We start from the raw sequence: 10570 nt of genomic DNA, 5'->3' as shown, positions 1-10570 counted from the left end.
GGTAAAATAAGGGAGGCAATGTTTGCGGTTGCATTTTGCATAGCTGGCAGATTTCAGAATCGCATAGCTTCATACGGAAAAGGGAATGCCTAGTTGGAAGTATGTTGTGGATGATTTTATATTGAAAAACTTGAAGCTTTGTCTCGAGCGTGGTAACAAAGGGAAGGTTATAAACTTTCTTTAAGCATTCTTTCGAGAAACCATATTGAAGTAATTTTAGTTCAGCAGTTGGGGGTGGCAGTAGTGGTCTATAATTGCTGCATAGACAGCACGGGTGGTGAAATTCTTAGACAGAGGAGGTTCTTGTGACGCGTTGTGATTTTCAATACCGATTTCTGTGCGTTTGATTGTGCGTCTCCAGCTTGGTGGAATGGCGCTTGTTAAACCATAGTAGGTTGTAAACGGGACACGTAACTGAAAGATTCGTTGAAATTTGTCATGTGATAAGAAGTTAAAATTTTCGTCAAGCAGGTCATTTATGTACATGATTCCAGTTCGATGCCATTGTTTTAAATAGATCATCTGTTTATCTATTAAAATGTTTTTATTGTTCCAGATAATTTCGTTTTGCTTGTGTGTATTGTCTTCTAAGATAATGTATTTGTTTTGTTGCCAGTACTTTAATATTGCGTGATAGAAGGGTGGCACATTATTTAAATTCAGTGACTAAACATTATATCTACAGTTTAGTAGGAAAGAAAGACCGCCGCGTTCCCTGAAGAAGTGTTCGATAAGAGTTTTCCAAAAGGACTCAGAGTTTTGGCATATTCTTTTAATCCAGACAATTTTGAGCGCGGTGTTCATTACTTCGAAGTCGATCATTTTTAATCTGCCTTTTTCACCAGCTATTGTCATTCTCTCAATTTCAGGGGGTTTACCCTGCCAAGTGAAATTAAAGATGATGCTGTTAATCGTGTCAGACAAGTTTTTAGGTAAATTAAGATTGGAGCTGTTGAAAATTATTTTTGATAAAGCTATAGTTTTGACGATGTTTATTTTGCCAATTAAGGTTAGTTTCCTATTTTTCCAGATATTTAAAATCCTATTCATATTTCGCAGCTTTTCATCGAAGTTAAGCTTATCAGCTTTGGTGGTGTCGTAGGAGAAGAATACACGTAAGGCACAGATGGGATCGACAGGCCAGTTGAAATTAAAAGGAGTGTCGGATCTGTTTTTCCACTTGCCAAGCCACATGGCTTCGGTTTTGGAGGTATTGACTCAGTTCTAGACCAGACACAACTTTGAATTGGCTTAGCAGCTTAAGTAAATAACTAATAGATTCCGTGTCACTGAGAAAAACTGTGGTATTATCCGCATACATGGTCGTTTTAATTTCGTGGTTTCGTAATGTTGTTCCTTTGATGAGATTGTGATTTTTGATGGCTCTTGCGAGAAGGTCGAGACCGATAACAAATAGAAGGCCTGATAGAGGACAACCTTGCCTTACCCCACGCGTTAAAGAAAAGAAGTGAGACGCGTGGCCATTGTTCAGAACACAGCTGGAAATGTTGGAGTATATAGTCCTGAACCATTGTAGAAAATTTGGCCCAAAGTTGAAGAGCATGAGTGCTTTCTCTAAGTAATTCCACTCAATGGTATCGAAAGCTTTCCGGAAAGCCACAAAAACTGCCAGGCCAGGAGAATTTTCTTTTTGCAGATAAAACATTAGATCTTGAATTAATCGGATATTTTCACCAATGTAGCGTCCTTTTACATAGCCAGTTTGGTCGGGATTTATTAGTTTTCGTAATGCTTTTTCTAAGCGATTTGCTAAAACTTTAGTGAGAATTTTGTAATCAACGTTCAAAAGAGATATTGGTCGAAGATTTTCAAGAATGGTTTTATCTTTATTTTTTGGGGGAATAAGAGAGAATATGCCTCGTCGTTGGGATATCGACAAGGAGCCGTTTGTGAACGCGTAGTTAAAACTTCCAACAATCAGCGATTTTAGCTCTGGCCAAAAGAAATTTAAAAACTCAGTTGTAAAGCCGTCGGTACCGGGAGATTTGGCTACAGCGAATTCTTTTAGGGCTTTAAAGGCCTCAATTTCTGTGATCAAACCTTCACATAAAGCTTGCTCGTTGTCGGACAAAGTAGAAATGTTGTTGGGATTAAAGAACACATCATCATCAGGTTCGTTGGCGCTATCAGATTTTTGCGAATTACATAAAGATTGGTAAAATTTGCTTTGTTCTTCTAAAATATCGAACTGGTTAGTTAGGACTGAACCATTTTGAAGTTTCAGTTTGGAGACTAGTTTTTTAGAGTGGTTTGGTTTTTCAAGGTTTAAAAAATATTTGTTGTTGCGTTCCCCTTGCTCATGCCATCTTGTACGGCTCCTAAGGATAATGCCGCGAGTTTTGAGAGCCGTTATTTTTCCTAGACGAACCCGAGTTGAATTGAGTTCGCATATTATATGCCTGTTGTTTTTACCTTTTTCAGCTTTAAAAAATAATTCATTAATTCTTTTTTGAAGGAAAATTTGACGGTAAAACCTCGGATTTCCATTTTGACGAGGTCCCATTTTAAGCCTAAATCTTCAATGTCACGGTATTTCTCTACAAAGTGTGTTAAGTTTTCGCGCAAGTTAGAAATATATTGCTTGTCTTCGAGAAGGGAGGAATTAAATTTCCAGAAACCGGGTCCTCTTTGTTGTTTCAAATCATCACTCAAGAGATGTATTTGTACTGCAGAATGATCTGTGTTTGGTGCGAAAAAGATATCACAGCTAGTCGTAATGCTGCTCAGCTGCTTTGAGACTAGAAAGTAATCAATCCGACTCTAGACTTTAAAAGACTTGTTTCTCCATGTGAATTGTTTAGCAGTGGGATTTAAGAAGCGCCAAATGTCACACAAGCCGTAAAGGTGACATAAATTGTCAATTTCTTTTATGGCCGGTAGCCTCTTTGAGGTGGGATTCCCTCCGTCTTTGTCATTTGGTGAAAGCGCGCACTTGAAGTCGCCGCCAATAATGATTTTTTCCTGTGCAAAGTTGCTAAGAAGTTTTTGTATTTCTTTAAGGAATAGCACTTGATGGGTTGTGTCATTTGGAGCATAGACATTAGCTAAAACGATCTGAACAACATCAAGGGTTATTCTTGCACCAAGAAACCTCCCGTTTTTGTGTCTTACTTCTTCCTCAATTTGGCAATCTAATTTGGGGTTTAGTAAAATCATAACACCTTTGCTGTGACACGTTCCGTGATTGTAAAGAACTTTCCCACCCCATTCATTTTCCCAGATTTGGCGGTTACGTTTGAGCTGTAAGTTTTCCTGAAGGAAAATTACATCCTTATTTTGTTTGTGAAGCCATCTGAAGATGGAGCGTCTTTTTATCGATTTTTTGAGTCCTCTTACATTAAGAGAGAGACATTTTAGATTAAGCGTGAAGATTCCGAACAAAAGATACCAAGATAAATTTTGGAGACCAAGCAAACAAAAATGTACCTTTGACGAAGTTCCCTTTGGGGTTTAGTAGGCTAACAGGTCTTGATTTTGACATATAATTATGAACTACGAAAGGTGCACGTGTCAGAAAGAGTTTAGCATTTTTAACTTTTAGTTGAGGAATCTGGTATAATTTGCATATGGTGGAAGGACAAAAAACATATACGAAACATCAAAAACCAAAACGCAAAAATATTGTAACTACTTGTAACAAAATTAAAGATTTTCACAGTAAAATTAAAGAAGAAAAATAAAATACGCTCGTGTGGCGTGGACGCAAAATTGGACAACGGCGTGCGTGTTGGTCATCGTGTAATACAAATAAAATCGAGGGTACTCCGCAAAAAATAAAAAAAAAAAAATAAAAAATAATACCAAAATTCAAGTAAAGGAACTAGCAAAATAGATAAGTGTTCTGATCTGCTCGCCTCATAACTATACTCACTCAACCGTCGGGCGTATTGTCTGTAAAATCTGTCGCTGAAGCAAAGAGGCCTTCTTGTTCTTCTTCTTGATCTTCAGAATTGGAGGGCAGCCACCGGGCTGGAATGTTGTAATGGAAATACGCTTTTCCGTTGATAATGAGTTTATCGCCGCTTACGTGTGCTTTGTTTCTTGGCACTCTTCTTGCTTTCTACATAGCAGGGACCAAGACATTTTTCTTTAGATCCTGGACGCGCTTCGGGAGGTCTTCACCGACGTTGACTTGAGATTCCTTTAGGTTTCTGCGTAACTTCCAGACCTTGTCTCTGTCGGCGCGGCATGTGAAACGGGCAATTATGGGCCTTGTTCGTCCGCGGCGACGTCTTCCCAACCGATGAACACCGCAAAACATAAAGGATTCGACTTCGGACGGAACCATTTTGAGCTTGTTGATGGCAACTTGCTTAATCAACACTGCACAGTTTTCTTCGTGTTGCTGGGGTATTTTATAGAACAATAAATTCCATCTAAGGCTGTAGATTTCTTGTTTAACTATATTATTGCCGTGCGCGGCTTGTTCCCGCTCGCACTCGTTGATGCGTTCAAATGCTTCCTCTTGGTCTTTCTGAGTGAATTCAAGTGAACTTTCAAGTTGCTGGGATGTAAACTTAAGCTCTTTAATTTCTTCTTTGGTCAAGGTTAATTCTCTCTCCAACTGGGTGATGCGGGCTTCTCGGTGTTTCGATTCTTCTTCAATTTTAGCAACTCTGCTGATAATGCGCTGAAATTCGGAGGCCGTGAGCTCAACAATGGCGTCGTTCTCGTTGTCTTCAGTTGAAGTCAAGCTGTTAACTCTTAGTCTTTTCCTCTCGCTCGTTTTTTTCTCAGCATTTTGATCCTAAGGGTTGGGCATGTTTCTAAACAACAGACGAGCGGATAACGGACAGGTCAAAGAATTTGTTCGTTCCTTGAGAATTTTCGGTTTAGCGCGGAGCACCGAAAGAAACGTGTGCTCAGCTCAAAGTCATCACGTGACTCCCAGGGTGCTTACCATTCTGGTCACATGACTAGTCAAATATGGCCGTGATTTGAAACTTTTGCAGGAGTCTTCAATGGAACAAACCCGTGCTAAAAAGCTTATCCTTAAGAGGTCTGGTTTTCAAAATATGACGGTTAGAAACCTCCCTTGGCGACAAAGTCATGGCGAATTGGCATTTAAAAAGAACCCCCTTTAAAAGGTAGTGATTTAGAATTTGTCTGGCCCGTGATTTCCACGATACTGGGGGTACAAGTATTGTAGATAGCCAAATTATGTTACTTTGCTCTGTCATATGATTTACACGTTGCAGCATCTCTCTTCAAACACCTACACAGCTGTGATTTGCTATACAACCTCCAGTCAGCTTTTCGACCAAATCATTCCACGGAAACGGCGCTGATTAAATTAACTGACGAACTGCTCTTTAATATGGATAATGATATGGTTACTGGCTTAGCTTTTGTCGATTTTAGAAAGGCTTTCGATGTAATAAATCACGAGCTTTTACTTAAGAAGCTATCTATTTATGGGGCCAACGATTTATCATTAAAGTAGTTTGGGTCATATCTCACTGGAAGAAAACAATATGTGCGTATAAATGGCTGCTGTTCCACCAGTAAACAGTTGTTACAAGGAGTGCCTCAAGGATCAATCTTAGGACCCATTCTCTTCTTATTGTTTGTAAATGACATGCCTTTAAGTATACGTGATTCAACACTGGATGTTTATGCTGATGATACAACTCTATCAAAATGCTCTAGCTGGGAAAATGTTCCTCATCTGGCACAGGCTCTCAATCAAGATCTCAAACGTTTAGATGAGTGGTCGGCACGAAACAAAATGTTTATTAACTCTCAGAAAACAAAGTCCATGCTGGTAACAGGCAAACGTTTGCGGAACCTTGTCGCCTCTACTTCAGTAGATATTAACTTGAATGGAAGTAATATTGAACATGTTACTGATTTCAAACTTCTTGGGGTAACTTTAGATCAGGATCTTTCATTTAATCGGCAGATTGAGGAGTTATGCAAAAAGTTGGCGAAACGTATTGGACTCCTTCGTCACATAAGTCCTTATTTGAAACGCAATCAACGAGACATATACTACTCTACGATCATTAAACCTGAAATGCTTTACGGTAGCACGATTTGGACTTCTTGCAGTAAAGAAAATCTTATGAAAGTCCTGCGTCTTCAAAAACGTGCGGCTAGAATTATCCTCGATGCCGAAAGAACAGCACCTTCCGTCGGCTTATTTAACACCTTAAAGTGGGTTCCCTTTTATGCTGAATCATATATAAATCGATGCGCTCTAACCTACAAAAGGCTGAATGGCAATACCCCAGAATATATAAATGATTTACTTATCAGAAACTCTGACACTCATAATAGATCAACCCGTTTTTGTAATATAAACTTAATGTGCCCACGATTTAAGAGAATTACTGAAGGGGGTCGAGCGTTTGCCGTGCGAGCCACGAAAGAATGGAACAAATTAAGTGTGGACATCAAACAGAGTACCAGTGTAAAAAATTTTAAGCGCTCCCTTTTTAAAATAATTTTAGATAATCAAATTCTTAGCAAACTATTCCTGTAAATTTCTTTAAAATTTGTAAATAATCACATTTTGTAAGTACTTTACGATGTATGTAGGCTTAATTATTTTATTTTAATTATTTTTAATATTGTTACGATTGTACTATTTCTTTCTTTTTCTAAAATTTTAATTTTTGAGGGCCATTAGGTTATCAGTTTTAATACTGTCAAATGTTACCCTCGTAAAATAAAGTCTTACTTACTTACTTACTTACTTACTTACTTACTTACTTACTTACTTACTTACTTACTTACTTACTTACTTACTTACTTACTTACTTACTTACTTACTTACTTACTTACTTACTTACTTACTTACTTACTTACTTACTTACTTACTTACTTACTTACTTACTTACTTACTTACTTACTTACTTACTTACTTACTTACTTACTTACTTACTTACTTACTTACTTACTTACTTACTTACTTACTTACTTACTTACTTACTTACTTACTTACTTACTTACTTACTTACTTACTTACTTACTTACTTACTTACTTACTTACTTACTTACTTACTTACTTACTTACTTACTTACTTACTTACTTACTTACTTACTTACTTACTTACTTACTTACTTACTTACTTACTTACTTACTTACTTACTTACTTACTTACTTACTTACTTACTTACTTACTTACTTACTTACTTACTTACTTACTTACTTACTTACTTACTTACTTACTTACTTACTTACTTACTTACTTACTTACTTACTTACTTACTTACTTACTTACTTACTTACTTACTTACTTACTTACTTACTTACTTACTTACTTACTTACTTACTTACTTACTTACTTACTTACTTACTTACTTACTTACTTACTTACTTACTTACTTACTTACTTACTTACTTACTTACTTACTTACTTACTTACTTACTTACTTACTTACTTACTTACTTACTTACTTACTTACTTACTTACTTACTTACTTACTTACTTACTTACTTACTTACTTACTTACTTACTTACTTACTTACTTACTTACTTACTTACTTACTTACTTACTTACTTACTTACTTACTTACTTACTTACTTACTTACTTACTTACTTACTTACTTACTTACTTACTTACTTACTTACTTACTTACTTACTTACTTACTTACTTACTTACTTACTTACTTACTTACTTACTTACTTACTTACTTACTTACTTACTTACTTACTTACTTACTTACTTACTTACATATGATTCAACCAAAAAAAACACTGAGGGTGGACCACCAAAATAAATTTTCCCATTTCCCTGTTGACGGGGTAAGTAACCCTTATTTGACGGTTGGCAAAACTTAGTGCCTTCTTACATGACACTACTCATTTAGCCTAACAGATAAATGTCTAAAAAAACTAGACATTCTAGGACAACAATAAAGACAAGTGTTTTACCTGACAATGATACTCGACAAAGTTCAGCTGGTTTACTCCGTCCAGGCCGCCAAGTCAGTTCTCCGCATGGGCTGGGCTGCGCCTGTCATCTTCCCACTCGTGCGGCTAAGGAGACGGCAAAGTCGAGCACAGTCGAAGGTAGCCTTTACGCACTCGCGACTTAGCGCCATTAATCATTACCAGAAAGGTTCGTTGACTTATAAACCTGAGAGGAAGGAAGGAGTTGATGTGCAGCATACTCCTGGAGCACTCCAGGCGATGGGTAGATCTCCAAAAAATTGGATTTACTGTATATTTGATATTCGTTAAAGACGAGGTCAAATATGATCATAGCTTTGATCCAAACTCTTGACGCACGTCAAAGGAGGAACCAAATATCGATCGACATCCCAATCGATACTTGGTCGACACTCGATCAACAGTCGGTCGATAGTCGGCGAGTGTCGACTGACTCATATGCATTGATCGAAAATTAGTGGACTGTCGACCGAGATGTCGATGCAGTGTCGATCGAGATGTCAACCGAGGTGCCGCTAAATTGTCGATAGAGTATCGATCGAGGGTATCGGTTGACATTCGACCGCAGATGCATTCACGGTACACATGATTATGGACTTGCCATAAATTTGTTCCCTGTCAAAGGCGAGGTCAAAGATGTCAATAACTTTGACTCCAAATTTGATGCGTGTGAAAGGCGTTCAAAGACACCACGACTTTGTACAACTTTGATCCAACGTCATGTCATGTCAAAGGCGAGGTCAAATATGTCCATAACCTGGGACTCCTCTTTAAACGCCCTTATAACCTCAGCCTAGTTTTCGTATTTTTTTTCTGTTAGAACGATCTTGCCAATGTGTATTTATTTTATAAAAAAAGTTTTCCCTTGACCTGGAGACAGTAGAAGAAAACTGCGGGAAAACGCGGCTGCCAATCAGAGAGGAGACCAAAGCCTGATTCTCATATCCCGCTGACATACCTGGGACGGCCTGGGACACCGGTACCGTTACGGGATATGTGGACATTTATCCAAATTCTGAAGTTATTAGCCTTACAAGGCATATGTAATGGTTTATATACGAACTTCGTACTTAATGCGATTTTCACTATGTTAAGGATTACAGCGGTTTCTTAGCAATCATACAGTTGACTTTCAGAGCTAACAGTCCTGAAAAACATTAAGTTCTGATGGACGTTTATCATCTTTGCCTCTTTGCCACAAGCCAAGTGGAAATTGCCTTAGGACATCTCAGCTGTCTCTAAATTCGAGAATACATGGAACATCTAGTCATCTAGCTTCTGTTAAAATACATCCTTGCTAATCTCACGAAACTTTCGCCGAGTCAAAAACGGAGAATACTTTCAAATCCTGCTTAATTTTTAACGGTATCAGCCTCCACAGGTAAATTCGAAAATTCACGAAGGAAAATCATTTGTTGTCACGAATTTGTGGAAAGTTCAGAACACATCCTCAAAGTTATAATGCGACATTTGTTGGGTTTGTCAACGGTCATTCGAGTGCAATGAATGACCACAAAAACATTTTACGCACAGTCCTTTTCCACATATTTCATTTGGGTCCACGGAATGATCAACACTTCACGCGTTTTAGCAGGTGGGAGGGGTGTGGGCACAAAGTGCTTGCAATCTTTTCAAACTTTTGTTACTTAAATAATGTTCCAGCTATAGAGGTCGAACTTTATGACTTTTAGAAAAAACTACTCAGGGAGCATTTTGGTGTATCAATTATTTGGTCATGTGACTTGACGTTTTTGTGGCAAACGTGTTTTTAGTGGGTGTTTCATCGAACTTTAGAGGTTTTTATTTCTTTTGAGGCTCCGCAGACAAAAGAATAAACTTGCACGCAATTCTTGGTCTTTCGTAAATTTTCAGTTTATGTACAGCAGGAAACCGTAGGGGTTCATTTACATTAACTCGATCAACTTTGCTACCTTGACAAATGCAACTTCAGTCACACTCACCAAACAGCTCATTCGGGGAAGATGATGATTGCAACTCGTAGGAATGGAAACTGTATCTTTCAGCAAGTTTGCTGCAGTTTGGTACAGAAGAGCAACTTCCTTAGAACTTACGGTTAGAACTATATCACACAATTTGTTTCTTTGACTTGCACCTCGAGTGGAAGCCTACGCGAGTAGTTTTAACATGTTTAACAAATTTGGATTGCTAGCAGGTTGTGACAGAGTACCACCAAGCAAACATTACTTCTGGTTGGTTTGAATGTAGAATTCAGCTCACAGCCGGAAAATGATTGTGTTCTCTGAGTGTTTCACAAGCAGCTCTATGCTATTGAGTCAATTGTTTTCTCAAAAATCAATACCATTCTTATGCGAAAACCCATTCAACAAAAGATAACGGTTTGAATTTCCGGAAATTTCCGGTGACGAATGCAACGGCATTTTGCGAAATTTCCGGAAAAGAACCTTGCGAGGTAAGGCAACGAATTTTTTCGCAAAATTCTTACCGTGAATTACTGTTATATCTGACTTTCCTCCCTGAAATTCCGGAAGTTTTGGTTGAATGATTCGCTTTTAGGAAAGTCGACATGTCTTTCTCAATGCGAGTCTTGGTGCCCATCCTTTCATATGAAAATGAGATTTCATTCACATACAAATCAAACCCTCAAGCACGTAGTGCTTAAACGATAAT

The sequence above is a fragment of the Orbicella faveolata genome, unplaced genomic scaffold (assembly GCF_042242905.1).
Source record: "Orbicella faveolata isolate gen_17 unplaced genomic scaffold, um_ofav_v1 contig_13, whole genome shotgun sequence".
Classification (NCBI taxonomy): Eukaryota; Metazoa; Cnidaria; class Anthozoa; order Scleractinia; family Merulinidae; genus Orbicella; species Orbicella faveolata.
The sequence above is the reverse complement of the archived record's forward strand: the minus strand, read 5'-3'. Positions refer to the sequence as shown.